At 32.8% G+C, this 20,450-nt stretch overlaps 2 pseudogenes; both read left to right on the forward strand.

The window, feature by feature from the left end:
- The first annotated feature begins 6,239 nt into the window (after positions 1–6,239).
- On the forward strand, positions 6,240–8,240 carry LOC149491580 (L-type lectin-domain containing receptor kinase IV.2 pseudogene; annotated as a pseudogene).
- A 3,121-nt stretch (positions 8,241–11,361) lies between these two features.
- LOC149491581 (L-type lectin-domain containing receptor kinase SIT2-like) lies at positions 11,362–14,547 on the forward strand (annotated as a pseudogene).
- Positions 14,548–20,450: the final 5,903 nt, after the last annotated feature.

A 20,450-nucleotide genomic window follows, 5' to 3' on the forward strand; every position in this document is an offset into this window, starting at 1 on the left:
TGTCGAAATCGAGCCTTTTTAGACATCGATACAATGAAACTTCATTTGTGCAAAAATGGGTTCGTGGAAAATTATTACGAATGGATACATCATGGTGAAGCTCGAGTTGCCAGTGGGTCAGGCCACTCCATTTCGGTAAGTTTAGAAGTTCAGCCTTATCAATTTCTGTATGGTAATCAATGCAATGATATGGTAATCGATGCGAGTAGAGTACAATGTGATTGGGATAATATGGAGGAATCGCCAAACGTAGTAGCACAACAATTGTTTGACATGCTAAGTGCAGCTAACAGTGAACTGTGGCCTGGATGCAAGAATCATTCAGTTCTGTCTGTTGTTGCACGATTACTACACATGAAAGCGGAGCACCATTTTTCAGAAAGGTGTTACGATGATTTTGTGCAGTTAGCAAAAGAAATGTTGCCTGAAGGCCATTCAATGGTTGATAATTTTTATCAGACAAAAAAATTAGTTCGGGGATTGGGACTACCGGTAGAAAAGATTGATTACTGTCGTAATAATTGTATGATATTCTGGGGTGTTGACTCAGAATTCAGAGAATGCAAGTTTTGTAATCTTCCAAGATATCAACGACGGGGTCAAGGGACTAGTAGAGTACAAAGAGAGAAGGCTTTTAAGAAGATGTATTATTTTCCTCTTGCTCCTCGCCTTCAAAGGTTATATGCATCTAAGGCGACAGCTGAACACATGACATGGCATGCTTTGCATGAATATGATGATGGTATAATGACTCATTCGTCAGACTCTGAAGCGTGGAAACATTTTGATAACATTCATCCTGTGTTTGCTGCTAATATGAGAAATGTGAGATTGGGGCTTTGTACTGATGGGTTTCAGCCGTTTGGCCAATCAGGACAACAATATTCATCATGGCCTGTCATTGTGACACCATATAATCTACCACCGTCAATGTGTATGAAAGATGAATATATGTTTTTGTGTGTTATTGTTCCTGGCCCTACTAATCCAAAACATAAAATTGATGTGTTTCTACAGCTTTTGATTGCCGAACTTAATTATTTATGGGAATATGGGGTTGAAACATTTGATATTTCGACCAATCAGAATTTCATAATGCGAGCTGCTTTGCTTTGGACCATCAGTGATTTTCCAGCATTTGGAATGTTATCTGGGTGGAGTACGGCTGACAAATTGGCTTGTCCTCATTGCATGGAAAACACTAATGCATTTACACTAAAGAATGGAGGTAAACAATGTTGGTTTGATTGTCATCGCAAATTCTTACTAGAATCTCACCCTTGGAGGAGAAATCGACAATGCTTTAAAAAGAACACGACTATTGTTGAACCCCCTCCACCTGTGAAGTCTGGAGCTTAAATATTACAAGAAATTGAAGATCTGGGGCTTATGAAAGTTACAGAGTTAGGTGCAGATGAGGTAAATACAAGAATTGGCAGGAATAGCGGGTGGAAAAAGCGAAGCATCTTCTGGGATTTGCCATACTGGAGTTCACTTCTTATCCATCATAACTTGATGTCATGCACATAGAAAAAAATGTGTTTGAAAATCTGTTCAACACTGTCATGAACATTGAAGGGAAAACCAAGGATAATGCAAAAGCGAGAGCAGACATGAAGGAAATTTGTCGTCGACCAGAACTCGAGCAATCTGTACTTACTGGTAAGTTTCCAAAGGCATGTTATTGTTTAGATAAACCCCAAAGGCAATTATTGTGCGAATGGTTACGATCATTAAGGTTTCCAGATGACTAATGTTCAAATATGGGTAGATGTGTGGACATGAGGAAGTACAGATTGTTTGGCATGAAAAGCCATGACTGCCATGTTTTCATGCAAAGATTGATCCCTGTGGTATTCCGGGAATTATTACCAGGAAAAATTTGAGAAGCAATGACAGAATTGAGTCTCTTTTTCAAGGAATTGACGATGACTGTTATCCGATGAGATGATATGGACCAATTAGCGCGAGAAATCCCAGCAGTGATGTGCAAGTTGGAGCGAATTTTTCCACCCGGCTTCTTTGATTCTATGGAACATCTGCCGGTTCATTTGCTCTATGAATGTCGTTTAGCAGGACCGGTACAATATCGATGGATGTATCCATTTGAGAGGTGATTCACTAACATCTCATTCTAATGATTAGATCATTTATTTGAACTTATACTTACATATTGGCATCGTACAATGACAGACACCTGCAGAAAATTAAAAAGAATGTGCGCAATAAGGCAAAGGTCGAGGGATCCATTTGCAATGCATATTTGGTGGAAGAAGCTTCCACATTCTGTTCACACTACTTTGACCAACATGTTTTCATCAAGCATCGGAGAGTGCCACGTAACGATGACGGAGGAGATTGCGTACAATCTGAGTTTGAAGGAAATCTAAAAATTTTCACCTATCCTGGGCGTACGATTGGTAAATCAAAAACAAGACGATTGACTGATGCAGAGATACAAGCGGCTCAAACCTATATTTTATTGAATTGCGAAGAGATCACACCATATGTACAGTAAGTATACATAATGTAAACATTCTAAACTTGACGTGGGCCGTTGTTAAATCATACTTATGCTAATTTGGTTCGTTGATAATTAGGAAATATATCAATCTTTTGCGGCTTCAAAATCCCAATTTGACTGATACTGCAGTTGATGCAAAGCTGGACACCAAATTTGCAGAGTGGTTCAAATATTATGTAAGTTACTTTCAATGTACACAACATGGAATGTACATTTATTAAATCTCACTCATGTCATTACTATTTGCCATAGGCTCGAAGCTCGGGAATCGATATTCGTAACAGATTTATTACGGATCTGGCAAAGGGGCCATTACCGGTTGCTAATGCCTACTCTGGCTACTTTGTAAATGGTTACAAGTTTCACACTGAGGGTTATGGGAGAAGCAGAAAGACAATGAACAGCGGTGTGTGCATAAAGGGATCAAACTACATGACGTGTCAAACAATTTTTATGGGAAATTGGTTGAGGTTTTGAAGTTAGAATATCCAGGCCTACCAATGAAGTGCACAATCTTATTCAAATGTGAATGGTTTGATCCTACGCCAAACATTGGCACGAAGGTTCATCCTAAGTATAATCTGGTAGATATTAATCAAAGAAGAAGATATACAAAGTATGAACCTTTTGTGTTGGCAATGCAAGCTGCACAGGTGTACTATGTCCCATATCCATCGTTTAAACGAGATCGATGCGATTGGATGGCAGTGTGTAAAATCAAGGCTAGATCAGTTATTCATACGCTTGAAACCAAACAATCTACTTCACTCGCAGTATCGGAGCCATTTCAAGAAGTTAGGGTTGAAATGCAACCGATGCAAGTTGTTGAAGATTTAACAGATAGATTGGATGATGAAAGCCGATCTTATGTTGAAATAGGAGCATCAGATGATGAAGAGGAAGAAGATCAAATCATCATGGGTACCTCAGAAGACGAATATGAAGAAGAGGAAGCTGATGAAGAGGAGGAGGAAGCAGATGATATTGAAGACACTTAAAACTTAGAGCAGTTTTACTGTTACAAATTGATAAATGTATATCTAATTAATATTATTAATGAAGAATTTAAATGGTATTAACTTTCTTTACTCATATTTACCCCATGTTCTACAATTCATATAATTGCATAAATTCATTTTATCTAGGTTCTGATATCTGCAGTACAGATGGCTAGAGGCAGAGCGTTTGATTCTGACGCGTCCGGCAGTAGTTTGCGTGGAGGTCGTGGCCCTGGACGCAGTGCCTGTGGACGAGGAGGGTCGATCCCTCATCCTTCTTCAGGTACGTCTGGGGTTTCGTCATTTGCTCAGCGACCAGTACTGCCGCCATCACATCCTTCTTCAGGTACGTCTGGGGCTTCATCCTCTGCTCAGCGTCCAGTACTGCCACCATCACAGCCTTCTGCTCCTTCCTCTTCTACCCCCGTTTCTCGACCAGTACAGACTCCACCAGCTACACAGTCACCTACTTGCAAGGTAATCATAAATGTCATAACTGTCATTTTAATTATATATTAATTATCTAAAAATTTATAACATTTGTCACTTCTTTTGCAGCTTCATCAGATCCACGTATCACCCTCAGTTTGGTAGCGGGACAGTAAGTACTTATTCAATTTTTCTGCAGGCATATTTTGTTCAGATTGTGATGCTTTCGTGTAATTATATTTCACTTCTGTTTTTTTTTTTAGCATATATCCATCTTCTCGAGCAGCAAGGCAAATTTTAAGGATAATCAAGCTCCAGCTGCATAAAGAAGGATACACATGGGATGCCGTACCACAAGAGGCGAGAGACTTTTATTGGGAGGAGTTTCAGGTACTCTTTGGTTTAAGTTATATCATCATTCAATGTTTATAATTCAAGATACATCCTTAGTGTTGAAACGCTATATTTCATTTTTTGCAGAAACATTTCATATGGGACGAGGCCATTACGACTATGCTGAAAGTAGCCTGGGAGAAGATATGCGCCGATCGATATGCTGACTTCACCTATAGGATGAGAAGAAGCGGTAAGAAGCAGCAGTGCGTGTCTCAGGGGATATGGGAGAGCTGGCAAAAGGCTTGGAAGGATCCTACATTCAAGAGAAAACGGGAGATATTTGCACAAAACAGGCGCAGTGAGACTGGCGGTGATGGAGCAGGACCTTCTCGACACACAGGCGGATCTATATCTGCTATAGAGACAGCTCGATTATTAGTAAGTGAACTAGTCCATTTACATGAAACTGATGTTTAATGAAATGACACTATATATATTAATATATCATGCATAAAAATTCATTACAGGCTGGAAAATTAGGTCGTGAGCCCACACCGATTGAGGTGTTTACATACACTCACACTAAGGACCACGATCTGAATACGTTTGTCGACAGACGTGCGGTGAGCGTCAATGTAAGTAACAATGAATAATATTTACATTTACCCTCTACTCGTTGCGAAGATGTATAAAGTTCAATATAATAAAGCTTGCAATTTCATTGATTAATTAATTTTTTGTTTTCAGGAGAACTATACTACAGCTCGGGAGCGTATTGTTACTTCTCAAACCGATGAATCTGAAGCTGAGTCAAGAATTTACGAGGTAACGCTTTATCTCGAGGCTGTAGGGGGCGAGAAGAAGAGGAAGGTATACGGCATCGGGTCTCAGGCATCACAGTTTTGTTGCGGCTCAGCAGCTCACGCTTCTACAGCCAGCGCAGCACCACAGCCCGAGCACACTGACGAGCACTATACTGATGATATACGAGCTCAGCTTGCTGATCAGCAGAGACAGATTGCAGAGCTTAGAGCGCATGTGATGCGGCTGTCTGGTGAGCCCCGTGCTGGTACTTCTTCCTCTGATCCTGTGCCTGCTACAGACCGACATGTTTCGACGTCTCAGCAGCAACCACTACCGGCTCCTGATCCCGATGTTGCAGACGATACCTTGGTCACCCCTCCTGGCGCTACATCACATCCAGCAGGTACTCCTCCCGGCGATCCGACATCGGGAGATCCGACATCGGATCCTGCAAATGAGTAGCAGCATAGATTTGATTTTGGACCTTTTTAGTATTTCATTTGTATTTTGATATTTTAATTTGTTCAGTACAATAAAAATTACATTTTTATATTGTTCTTAAATTGCGTGTGTGATATATATGTATATATGTCAATTTTCACAGGTGAGGAAAAATTTTGGTTTCATAATAATATTTAATTTTTTTTTTTTCAATTTTGCGACCGATTTGCGACCGATTTGATACCAAAAATTAAAATTTTAAATTTACCTTTTGCGTCCGATTTGCAACCGATTTAAAAAAATTGCGACAGATTTTTCTGCGACCAAATTTGCGACTGAATTTCCAATTAAACCACGACCAACAATTGCGACCTCTTATTCAAAGTTGCGACCGATTATATCGGTCGCTAATTTGCGACCGATGAAATAATCGGTCGTAAAGTTTTTTGCGACCAGCCATTTTGCGACCGATATCGGTCGGTCGCAGATCGGTTGCTAAGTGAAATTAGCGACCGATATGAGCCATTTTGTGACCGATTTATCGGTCGCAAAATGACATTTTTTTGTAGTGTGGATAGCCTGTTGGTTCATTGAATTAACAATTTTGGTTCATTGAACCAGAGGCTTGGGGTCTCTTGGTTTTAAGATATCCTGATGTAAGTAAACAGACTAGATAACAACATAATTCCTTCTTTTACTGTTCTTCAATGGCAAAATTCGTTAAATTACTTACCATTTTGCTAGCTTTTCTTGTTTGCTCCAAATTCTTGGCCTTATCAGAAGGGATAACACAATTCATCTACAATGATGGCTTTATCAAAGCCAATCTAAGTCTCAATGGTATCGCCAAAGTCCTTCCTAATGGTTTGCTAGAGCTAACAAACACTTCACACCGACAAATAGGTCATGCTTTCTTTCATCTCCCTTTGCAATTCAATAACAATTCAGATTCTTTCTCTTTTTCTACCAACTTTGTGTTTGCCATGGTTCCTGAGCCTTTAAATGGAGTAAGTGGTGGCCGCCATGGCATTGCCTTTATCATCTCACCATCTACACCATTCAAAGGAGCAGTAGCAACTGAATTTCTTGTGCTTTTTAACGCTTCTACAATAGGCTTACCATCCAATCATTTACTTGCCATTGAATTAGATACTGTAAAGAACCTGGAATTTCAAGATATCAATGACAATCGTGTTGGAGTTGATGTTAACAATTTGACATCTATCGAATCAGCTCCTGCCTCCTACTTGCTGCCACATGAAGCCAAAAACAAAATCCTAGCACTTAACTGTGGGGATCCAATTCAAGTATGGATAGACTATAATCAAATGGAGAAGCTAGTTAATGTAACACTAGCTCCATTACCAATCAAGAAACTAGAAAAGCCTCTTTTGTCAACAAGAATTGATCTTTCTTCAGTTTTCTTGGATTCTATGTATGTTGGTTTCTCTGCATCTACTGGTTCTAATTATGCAAGTCACCATTATATTCTTGGGTGGAGCTTCAACGATAGCGGGCAAGCGCAAAGTCTAGATCTTTCAAAGCTTCCCGAGCTTCCTCGTGAAAGAAAATCGAAATTAAAAATTGTACTTCTATTAGTGACACTAACTGTTTTGTTTATCATAAGTATATTAGCAACTATCTTTGCCATGAGGAAGAAGAGATATGGAGAAGTTCTCGAAGATTGGGAACAACAATATGATCCTTAAAGAATTTCCTATAAGGATCTTTACAAAGCTACTAAAGGTTTTAATGACAAAGAGCTTCTCGGGTGTGGAGGTTTTGGAAAGGTTTATAAAGGTGTATTACCTTCAAATAATGTACAAGTTGCAGTCAAGAAAGTTTCGCATGATTCTAAACAAGGCATCAAGGAATTTGTAACTGAAATTGCAAGCACAGGAAGGCTAAGGCATAGGAATTTGGTTAGACTTTTAGGCTATTGTCGGCGAAAAGGAGAGCTTTTTTTGGTTTATGATTATATGCCTAACGGAAGTCTTGATAAGTTCTTATTTAGCAATGGAAAGCAAAATCTTGATTGGATTCATCGATATCAAATCATAAAAGATGTAGCATATGCTCTTCTATACCTTCACGAAGAATGGGAACAAGTTGTTTTGCATAGAGATGTTAAAGCAAGTAATGTTTTATTAGATTCTGAACTTAATGGAAGATTAGGGGATTTTGGGCTTTCTAAGTTTTATGATCACGGATCAAATCCTCAAACAACTTGTGTAGTAGGAACGGTAGGGTATTTAGCACCAGACCTTATAAGAACTGGCAAGCCGACTACTAGTAGTGATGTTTTTGCATTTGGGAATTTTATGCTTGAAGTAGCTTGTGGAAGGAGACCTGTAGAGCAAGAAAGACAAGAGAACGAGGTTGTTTTAATCGATTGGGTACTCAGTTGTTGGAAAAGAGAGGTTATTCTCGAGTCTGTTGATCCAAGATTGGGAAGTAACTATGTCGTTGAAGAAATGGAGTTGATTTTAAAACTTGGTTTGGTTTGTACACATCATTCCCCGGCAGCTAGGCCTACAATGAGGCAAGTTTTGCGGTATTTGGATGGAAATGCTAAATCGCCTGATATCAGTTTAGTTTCAGGTAGCTATATAGCATGTACCGATTCAATTACTTTTGTAGCGTCTACCAATGATGGTGCTTCCTATTCCTTGTCTGATATAAATTTAGTTCTCATCAACGGCCGTTAGGTCTTTTGCGGATCAATATACATATTCAGGAGAACGAGGTAAACCATTGATGTGTTTCAACAGAAATGAAACTATTGAACAGAAATGAAAGAGACATTGAAATTTCCTCTAGACTTAGGACACCAGAATATCCAACCATGAAAGGAATTTTTTTTTTTTAATATTTAATACCAATCTAAATTTTTAAATAATACGTTTCATTTTAATTTTATTCTCAGTACCTCAAAAATTTCCACGTAAAAAAATATCAATGTAACATATTAAAATTCATAATCTCACTATAATTAAGAGCATTGTTTTAGTCTTTTTGGGCTGATGGTGGTATTTTAAAGTTCGATCATCGGAAATACTTATGTAGAAATCTGGAAGATTTTTTTACATTAAGGCTTTGCTCATGGGTTCTAACCTTGGCTTTTACCTTTTGGACTTGTTTTTGAGCAGGCATCAACAATATCCTCTGCACATGGACCATTTTAGTGGCTTCTTTCTAAAAGCCACATATACACTCGGCTATATTTGGTTAGATTTAATGCTATATAGCAAATGCTCCGTTTATTTTTAAAAAATAAATTACAGAAAAATAATTTATTGAAAAATGTTTTTTATTTTAAATAATTTATTTTCTATTATTTAGTTGTAATATTGAAAATTAGTTAAAAATATTAAAGTTTCTATCTCATAAAATCATAACAAATATTAATAATAATAAAAATTTTATAATTTAAAATTTTTATTATTAAATGTAAGAAGAATGAAAAGAAAATATAAATTATGAAAGTCGCCGGTGGCCGGCGGTGGTGGTTAAATGATGATCGGTGGTAAATAGTGACTAGTGGTAGTCACTGTGATGATTAATAAATTAAAAAAATATGATAAGATTTGTCAATGTGCAGAAAATGTTTTACTCTCTCGAAAATGAGAAGTTATTTTTCTTAAAAAATGACTTAATTTTTCTTTGATCAGGAAAATATTTTCTGTTGACTTATTTTTCTGAACGCCACAAACAATGAAAAATTATGGAAAATATTTTTCTATAAGTTTATTTACGGAAACAAAAGGAATCGTGGTAAAAATGTAATACAACGGAAAAATGTATTGTAATGGAATGTAATTAATATTTTATTCTTATGTTTAGTCACGTGATTAAAAAAACTTAATAAATGTAATCATCATTCCACTTTTATATTTGTATATAAATATATAATGTAATCAGTACACCAACACTTCACCACTACTGAGGATCGTAACAGGTCGAATACCTGCTAAAAATGCACTACTCGTACCTGAATCCGATTATAAATTGGATACTCGAACCAACTTAGAAATTCACCTTTACTACCTGAACTCATCCCGAACCTGATTACAATTACCGTTTAAATATCCGAACTAGTTTAAATACTTGTTTAGCATTAAAAAAAATTTTTTATTTTTCAAAAATAAATAGCAAGTAAAAATTATAAATTATTGTTTTAACTTAATAAAAAATATAATATAATATTAAATATAATTATAGCATTAATTATAATTAAAAAGGTGTACATAATTTTTTTTAAAAATAATTATTTGAAATATTTTCAGAATATTAATTTATTTCCACCGAACTTTATTCATTTTAGTTATAAAGAATTAGTTACAGGATAATTTAATCAATTATCATTATTTTTTATAGAATTGAAGTGGTTGAATATTTTTTTTTTTTTCTAATCTTGTGAAAAATCAAAAAATGTCAAAAAAAATTAATGAAACGGTGATAGTAATAAATTTACAGTATTAATGAAAAATTTTTGATTTCTTTTTTTACAATAATTAATAATCCAAATAATAAATTTATTACACTGACAATACAATTCTTTAATTTTTTTTTCAACAATTAATAACCATATAATAAATTGGTATATGCCATTTTTCTTAAAACTTTTCTATTATTTTTTTTAATTTAATTGTCTCTTAATTTAAAAAAAATTATTTTAAAATTATAAAACTTTTCATTTTCTTTTTAATGTAATTTCACTAATTCACTCTAAACTATAGACTCTATTACATTATTGTACCTAAAATTTAATTTTCATATAAAAATATCCAAATTTCTATTAGCATATTGTAAAAAAGGATCTTACAAAAAATGTGATTATATGATATAATAACCTTAATCGTTTCTCTTCTCTTTCCCCCTCCTTTGATTTTCTTTTAGATTTTGTTCTTCGAACCACCTTTTCTTACTTTTTCTTAATTTATTTAATTTTTTTCCAATAAATTCTAGATTCCTTATCTTTATAACAATTATTAGTTTCAGTTTCTCGGATTTGAGTATTTGCAGTATCAAGTGGTATATTTTCTCCATTTAAGGAGTTGTTCTTCCTTATTAAGAAGTTTTTGTATGTGTGTGTGTGTTTTTTTTTTTTTTTTCATAATTCAAAATACAAAATAGACCGTTGATTGCATATGATTGCGGATTTTATATCTTTAAATTGAAATCTAATAATGTGGACCATTTCTCTATTAATATTTGCTATTTTACACTTTTGTCCTAGGTATAATAAGTTTCCAAAAGGATAAAATTGTAAAAATTTCTTGTCGTTCTATTTAAAAAAGATTTAACTTCTTTTGCCAATATCAATCTTCAAACAAAAAATTTCAATTTTTTATGTTTATATTTCTTATTTTCCTAATAATAATATGATATACTTACTTGATAATGAATTGTAATTTAAAAAAAAAATCTGACCACATACCGTCCCAACTGCCACCGGAATGTTGATATGGACCAGTCAAATGGATTAATTTTGACCCTCGTTCTTATTGGCTCCGCCGTTGCAGCCCACAGTACCTAGCATTTCTTTTTTTATTTTTTTAGCAATTTTTCGCATAAAATTAATTCAATAATTTTTTTTCTTCATCTTTCTTTTACATTTTTATGCTATTGACCGCCTACAAAGCCTCCAATAACAGCAACTTGATTCTGAGATCATCAAAGCTTTGTTGTCATCATTTTTGTTTCTCATGCCTGATATTGACACTTGATTGAGTTGGAAAATGTTAATATTTTAGCCCAAGAAATTAAAATTCATATGCAGAATACAAGCACATTCTTTCTGTTTTTTGTTTTCTAAATCTTCCTTTAATGGCAGCATTTCTTAGATCACTTCAACTTTTCTTAGCTCTTTCTGTATGCATAAAACACTTGGCCTTAGCTCAAGAAACAAACCAGCTCATCTACAATGGCTTCCAAGGAGCAAATCTAAGTCTAAATGGGGCAGCAAAAATCCATCCAAATGGTCTATTAGAACTAACAAACACTTCAAACCAACAAATTGGCCATGCTTTCTTTCCTTTCCCATTTCATTTCGACAAATCTTTGCCCAACAATTCTTTTTCATCTCTATCATTCTCTACAGCCTTTGTGTTTGCTATAGTTCCTGAGTCGTATAATCGAGATGGCCATGGCTTAGCCTTCACTATCTCACCATCAGTAGTGTTTAAAGAAGCAATAGCAACTCAATATCTTGGACTTTTTAACTCTACTACGATAGGCTTACCTTCCAATCATTTACTTGCCATTGAGTTAGATACCGTTAAGAATCCTGAATTTGGACATATCAATGACAATCATGTTGGAGTAGATGTTAACAATTTTGATACGGAATCGCTACCACTCAACCACAGAACTCAAAGAAACATGGAGAACACCTAAGTTTCTCACATTAATGGAAGCACATGTTGAGTTGAAACCTGAATTTCCAACATATGGCATGCCTAGAAGGTGCTATGTTAGCACGCCCGTGCAAGGTGGCACGCCCGTGCAAGGTGGCACGCCCCAAGCCGTGCAAGCCTTTGCCTCTCGCAAGGAAGCACTTGACTTGAAGCACGCCCGTGCCAATTGGCACGCCCCAGGCCGTGCAAGCCTCTTCCTCTCGCGAGGAAGCACTTGACTTGAAGCACGCCCGTGCCAAAGTAGCACGCCCCAGACCGTGCCCGCCTCTGACTCTCGCGAGGAAACACTCACTATTGAAGCACGCCCGTGCCAATTAGCACCCCCCAGACCGTGCCCGCCTCTACCTCTAGTTAAACTAGTTAGTTTATTTTGAGTTTTTGCAATGTTAATGGGTTGGGCCTCCTATAATTTGGCCACCCTTGATTATTTTAGCCTTATTTTGTTTAGATTTAGTCAATCTTTAGTTGATTTGGATTAGATATCCAAATCCTTAAATTGTTAAGATTTTGTTAGTCATAACCTTAGTTGGTTTAGATTTGCTAAATCCTTATCCTTAGCTGATTTAGACTAACTAATCTAAATCCTTTAAGGATCTGGACCTCTTAGACTAGTATAAATAGCTTGTTATATTGTAATTATAATTCAACAAACATTCAATGAATTAATCAAAAAGAGAATTTCTTCTTCCATGCTTAGGCGTGTTCTTGCTTTAGAGGGTGTGAGATTGCATTCTTCTAATTGTATCAAAAATCAAGGTAAACTTATCAATTCAATTGTGGCGTTTATGTTATTCTTTTACTCTATTATTGGTGTTCTTGCTTCTTTAAGCTTTGGGTGCCATAGAGGGGAGTTTAGTTTGATCTTGGATCTCTTCCAAAACTTGTCATAGAGTTCATGGAATAAATTTCCATAGGCTTCCGCGTCAAATTTGACATCTATTGAATCAGCTCCGGTCACGTATTTTTCAGAAAATGAAGCAGAAAATAAGAGCTTGGAACTCATTAGTGAGAACCCAATTCAAGAATGGATAGAATATAATTAAATGGAGAAGCTACTTAATGTAACAGTTGCTCCTCTAGAAAGTAGAAAGCGAGAAAAGCCTCTTTTATCGACAAGTATTGATCTTTCTTTAGTTTTCATGGATTCCATGTATGCTGGTTTCTCTGCATCTACTGGTTCTGTTGCAAGTAACCACTATAAATATTCTTGGGTGGAGCTTTAACAATATTGGGCAAGCACAAAGTCTTGATCTTTCAAAGCTTCCTTCACTTCCTCATGAAAGAAAATCAAAGGGTAATCTAGAACTGACAATTATGCTTCCATTGGCAATTGTAATTATTTTTTTGGTAACTATTTCTGCAGTTATTTATATGATAAGGAAGAAGAGACATGGAGAAATTCGTGAAGGTTGGGAACAACAATACGGTCCTCAAAGATTTTCTTACAAGGATCTTTATAAAGCAACTAAAGGTTTTAAAGACAAGAGCTTCTTAGTTATGGAGGTTTTGGAAGGGTTTATAAAGGAGCACTACCTTCATCTAAAGTGCAAATTGCTGTAAATAAAATCTCACATAATTCAACACAGGGAATGAAGGAATTTGTAGCTGAAAGTGCTAGCTTGGGAAGGCTAAGGCATAGGGATCTTGTTCATCTTTTAGGTTATTACCGGCGAAAAGGAGAGCTTTTCTTGGTTTATGATCATATGCCTAATGGAAGTCTTGACAAGTTTTTATTTAGTAATGAAAAACCCAGTCTTGATTGGTTTCAACGATATCAAATCATTAAAGGAGTAGCATCTACTCTTTTCTACCTCCATGAAGAATGGGAAAAAATTGTTTTACATAGAGATGTGAAAGCTAGCAATGTTTTATTAGATTCTGATCTTAATGGAAGGTTAGGGGATTTTGGACTTGCTAAGTTTTAAGATCATGGATCAACTCCTCAAACAACCTCTTTAGTTGGAACCATAGGATATCTTGCACCAGAACTAACTACAACAGGAAAGCCTACTGCTAGCAGTGATGTTTTCGATTTTGGGATCTTTGTGCTTGAAGTAGCATGTGGAAGGAAGCTTGTAGAGTCAAAAAGATCCCCAGAGGAGGTCGTCTTAGTAGATTGGGTTCTTGAATGCTGGAAAAGAGAGGAAATTCTTAGTGCTGTTGATCCCAGATTGGAAGGTAGTTATGTTGTGCAAGAAATGGAGTTAGTTTTGAAGCTAGGTTTTCTTTGTGCACAACGAAAACCAGCTTCTAGGCCGAAGATGAGACAAGTGCTGCAATATTTAGATGGAAACTCTATTATGCCTGATATACCATTGTATGGTGCAGGTATTGGTTTATTTCCAGGTAGCCCTCGACCAGCTAGAGATTGGCCTTTTCTTGCATCTGGAGAGTATTTCTTCTTATTCCTTTTCTGATGCTGACTCCATCCTTCTCGATGGTCGTTGAATCTGTCACAGCTTAGTTGCTGGCTAGTCTTGAGTTTCAATTAATTCTGCTAAATGGGTTCTGAACACATATTAATTTTTGTAATTTGCTTAAGATAAATGTTCAACTTTTCATGAATGCTGGTAAGCCAGATTTTTAGCTGACCAAATATGCAAAATTGTTAATGAGTAGCACAAATCTATAAAGTGCATACCAAAAAGAAATAGCAGAATGAATGTCAAAACTCAGAACATGTCTAATTTAATGAAAATTTTTTAGTTCAATTTTTATTCTGAAACTTTTATTTTATTCGAATCCGATGTATCATTTAATTTTATTCTACTAAAGCATGTTTTTAGTTCTTGAAATTCAGATGCAATACCATTGCTTCATGAACAAGATCCAAAAGGCTAGATTAAGCTTTGGATTTTCTTCTTGTCTCTCTGTTATTGATCCCAGAGGTTGCATCAAACAAATTCAATTAATGGGAAATAAGTAATTTTTTGATTGAAAAGAATAAAACTCGCTTAGATCTGGTAATATGTATCTACCTATGATCAAACCAATCCCTAAAATTTTTTTTTACAAGTTGCTCTCACTTTGTCTTTTTTTTTTTTTTCCCGGTAAGAAAAATTGTTGTTTCAAAAACAATTTATTTTTCATTGATTTGATCAATATTTCAGCTCATTACTAGGTTTAGTTAAGTCAGTCTAGATTGAAAATTAAGATTCCTAAGCTCTAACATGTAGTCCTAGACCTATTAATGGACTGGGCCCGTATTTTGAAAATACCAAATTTCCCAAACGCCTGGCCTATCCTGCAGCCAAGCCTGCAAATAGGTTTGCCTTTTCTTTGTTTTTGACATTTGCAGCTTAGGATTCATGGCTTATTTTTATTACTACCATTGGATGTGTTACCTGGTGTAGATGTTTCCAGGGAAGTTAAGCCACTTGCTATATATTATGTTATATATATATATATATATATGACTTGAGTAATAATGTTCTAATAAAGCCTGGACAACTTGTCTCTAACAATTGGAAGACTTCTAGGAACCCATTGACTTGACCTTAATTATATATATATATATATATATATATATATATATATATATACAAAACAGAAAAATTAATAGCAAATTAAGTTAAAATTGAAAGAAACAGGACTCCAGGAATATGCATATTCCCTGAAAATTGGTGAAAATAAAAGAATCAATTAAATTTTAGACTGAAATAAAAATTATCATTTTCAATCATCTATTAAAACTCATTATCATGTCATTAATTTGCGAAGGTGACATGCTTCTTCTTGTAATAGCAAATTAAGTTCAAATTGAAAGAAACTGGACTCCAGGAATATGCATATTCCCTGAAAATTGGTGAAAATGAAAGAATCAATTAAATTTTGGACTGAAATAAAAATTATCATTTTCAATCATCTATTAAAACTCATTATCCTGTCATTAATTTGCGAAGGTGACATGCTTCTTCTTGTAATAGCAAATTAAGTTAAAATTGAAAGAAATTGGACTCCAGGAATATGCATATTCCCTGAAAATTGGTGAAAATGAAAGAATCAATTAAATTTTGGACTGAAATAAAAATTATCATTTTCAATCATCTATTAATAGCCATGTTAGAATGGCAAAATGACTACATAGGATAAGCCAGTATTGCTTGAAACTGGATGACAGTGAAAGAAAAGTAGTTGATGAATTTTGGTATCAAACAAAGAAATATAGAAATATCATTTTCGATCACCCATCAAAATTTCTCACATTTGTCATTCTTCATTGACTTTAGAAGCAGCCATCTTTTTTCTTGTAGTATGGTTAACTTTTTCTACCTAATAGGATCAATGGTGTTCAAATTTTCATTTTGTTAACCAGTGGTGTTCAATGGTCATTTAATAAGTTTCTGACCCTAATTACTAATTAGCATCGTGCATGAACTTATTTAACCTGATTAGATGACTTGATTATAAGTTATATATAGTCAATATTTGAAAACAAAAAATTAAGCGAACTCTCGTGGAACTTCATGCAAATGAAAAGAACACCCCCTTTCACATTACTGGCTGAATAAAGTATCTTGTCCCCACCATCATCAACTAGTAATAATGACCAGTTGGTACCATCAATTCATTAACCTTTGAATTATAATACGTTTAATTTTATCAATTGATACCTTGAATTTACTTTTATTTGTCAATTTGGTCTCCATACAAAGCTCGTAATATATATATATATATATATATATATATAGCTTGTGAATGGTGATGATAAAATGGGAGTTGTGTTTATGTATAGAGAGTGGAAAAAGTTATTAAATTTTAATAATTTTAATTCTTAAAATGAATGTGTTTATGTATGTTTTATATTGTAAAATTATATACTTTCACTAAATATTAATTCTTAAATTTTAAATTCATTGGTTTAATTCAAAACTTGGATAAAAAAATGAACTTATATTTCATTTTACCAAACACAATTTCTTTTTATCATTCACATTTTCATTTTTTTCATAATTTTCGATGTGGAATCTATTGATGGACAAAATTAAAAATATTTGGTAAAATTAAAAAAAATCAAAATTGAGACTTTTTTATTATTAAGTTTGTATATTATAATAAATAAAGCAATCAATGGTTTAAACCATCAAATTCGTTATTTTTCACTTTTAAAATATTTCATATTTATCAACAAATGATTAGATTAATAGAAGTAATTACATTTCTATGCGAAGTTTATTTATAAGATCAAGTGATTTAAAATTTGAAATTATCGAAAGATTGCTCTAATCCAAAAGTGAGGATAAGAAATTTATTTCAAAAACTCCACAGTTAAGTCCACCATAAATAGCTAGACATACAGTACTCAGTTTTCATAACTCAATGGTCTATAAGAGCGTGTATTTCCCGCGCAGCGTGTGGAAAACGTTGACACATTAGCTTAAAAGCTAATGCTTTTTTCTTTTTTCTTTTTTTTTTTTTTAAGGTACAACTAAGGATGAAAGTGTCATTTTATCGAGCATAATGATGTGAGTCGGACTTTAATGAGTTCTAATATGCAACATCAGGTTATTCATACTCATTTTCTTTTTTATTATTCGTGTTTGTTGAAAATTTATTTAAGTACTCGTATTTGAATTCATTCAAAATTTTATTATACATACTCATTTCAAAATTCAGCTAAAATAATATTCATAAATTTTAAATTATTCAAATCCAAGATTATTTAAAATTTTATTAATGATGGTAAGATATAATGAGTACCATGACCAGATCTATTTAATATAGCGGGTGATGAATAACATGTATCAAAAGACTTATATATATGTACTCTAATTATCCGTATCTGACATGAATGTTAATTTGATTATCTGAATCTATTCTGAATCCACTTATAACTATCGTACTCTTATTAAATGGATTGAAATAGAGCAAACACCCTAAAATTCATGTCCACTTACATCTTGATCTTCCTTATGTGAATGAAGATTGTTTCAAAAACTCCACATTTAAAGTCCACCATAAATAATTAAATAGTACTCAGTATCATAGTTATTAAATTTGGCATGTCAATACAAAGAACCAATGAATCAGTTTCAAAGTCGAGCCGATTTTTTTTTTGAACTATTTAAAAAAGAGAAATTATATTGAACCAATTAACTTATGGTTGAATTAGTCAATCCGCGAAACCCGATTAGACTGATTTTTTGATATTTTAAAATTATAATTATTTAATTAATATAATTATTAATATTTTATGATCCACTAATTGAACTACTGACTTATTGATTAAACCAATGACTCGTTCACCCAATTCTTTAACGAGGTCAATATATGAGCTGGATTTAATAACACTGCTGAGTATCACAAGTCAATAGTCTATCGAGTGCATTTTCTCTGCAGCCTAAGGAAAAAACTATTTGTTTAATTATCCTAATTTATTCACTAATTCAGCTTTGATGTTATTCTTGCAAATTATTTTATCACCAAAAAGGACACTAAAGTTATCGTCCCCTAAATCACAATCGATTTACAATTTTTAATGCAATTTCAATATTTTGAAATAAAAATTATAATTATAATTCCTTAGTTACCTATTTATTGTTTTATATAAAATTTTTTTCATAAAATTTTAAGCACTACAAAAAAAATTAGTATTTACCGAAAAAAAAATTTTCGGTATTTAGTGATAAATTAACAATAAATTACTGATAAAATTTAATTTTAAAATTAAAAAAAGATCATTTAATATTAGTGACAAACTAGGATCAAATTACCTACAAAATTTATCTTCTCATATGTATATTTATTGAATATTAATGTCAATTTTATTTTGCAATTTATAGAAAAAAGGAACTTACAAAATGTAAAAAAGAAAAGTGTTATAAAAAATTAAATTGATTGATGGGTAACTTTATATTGATGAAAATTTGGTTTTCAAATTATACATAAATTTTTATTATTTTAAATATGTTAATTTTTATCAATTTAATTAAGTAATGATTTTTTTTTTGTAATAAAAAACATATATATATATATAATCCTAAAGTAAAAAATAAGTTCAAGATGCTCTCTGCGTTCAGATTTTTATTTATCTTTTTTTATAAATTTTTTATTTTTGTAAATTTTATTTTATTTTGCTATGATTTAATTTGTTTACAAATTATCTACAACAAAACAATATATATTTTGAATTTAAAAGACTATGTTAAATGAAGAACCCTATCCTATCCTTTTATTTATTTTTATTTTTTTTGGTTTTTTATAATCTCTTTATAATAATCTTTTTTTTCTCTATTCAGTGCCTTTTTTCAGTTTTTTTCTTCTTTTTTTTAAAAAATTGGGGAAAGGGATTTGAATTTTGCTTTTAGTGAGTATTTGTATGTTATTGTATATGATGATTACTCATCATGTGATTCTGATAAAGAGAACGTTGGGATTAAGACTTGTACGGTATACTATTTATGTAAAAAAGCTAATGCACCTAAGCTATTCCCAACAAACAACAAGCTAATTTAGTATTTTGATTGATGCTATGCAGTAATATGGATGATAGTTTTGCGGGTTTAAGATTGTTCTATCATTTTGACAAACGAGAAAAAAAGAGAATGAAATCAGTGTAATATAGATGTGCATATAATTTTTATTATTTCATATATAGAGAATTGATTCTTTTAGGGTATTCATAAGTTCATAATTGATTTATAAATAATATTTATTTATATTGAATTATTTTGAACTGTAAAACTTTATATGTACATAATTATTTTTTTTAGGGGATTTATATAGAATTATTTATAATAAGATATAATGTTTAAAATTTTGAATTATAAACTTTAACTAAAGCTAGACATGATTAATTGAATTTTATTTAATATAAATTAAAGATATTACAATTTCTATAACAAAATAATTTAGTATAATATAAAAATAAATATTTTAATAATATATTAAATACAATTTATAAAATACAATGTATAGCAACAAAAAAATAAATTTTTAATATGTATTTATAAATTATAAATTATGAAAACAATCCGTGTAGACCGCGTCTTCACTTAGTTAAAAAACTAAATTTGAAAAATATTTTCACAACCAAACATTTTGTAAAACAAAAAAGGAAAAATATTTTTAAATAAACTAGAAATATTTGAACTCAATTAGTAATCTTAATATTCAAAGAAGGATAAATATTTTAATTCAATGATGAGTACTAATATTTAAAAGAAATAAACAAAAATATCAAGAAACTTATTATTACATACTCATAAAAGTTAATAAAATATTTTAAAAAATAAATATTTTAACTCAATTAGAAATACTAATATTAAAAGAAAACATGTATTATGAGGTTTATTATTATGCTTATAAAAATTAATCAATCGTAAAACAACTTTTTATTGGACGGTGGGTCATGCAAGGCACGCGTTTTAAAAAACTAATAATTAGCTAAAACTGTTCTAACCTTGACTTCTGGGTAGCCTGCTGGTTCATTGAATTTACAAGATATCCTGATGTAAGTAAACAGGCTAGATAACAACATAATTCCTTCTTTTACTTTCT

This window comes from Jatropha curcas, unplaced genomic scaffold (genome assembly GCF_041381405.1).
Source record: "Jatropha curcas cultivar XTBG-Jc1 unplaced genomic scaffold, XTBG_Jcur_1.0 HiC_scaffold_1176_pilon, whole genome shotgun sequence".
In the NCBI taxonomy this organism is placed as follows: domain Eukaryota; kingdom Viridiplantae; phylum Streptophyta; class Magnoliopsida; order Malpighiales; family Euphorbiaceae; genus Jatropha; species Jatropha curcas.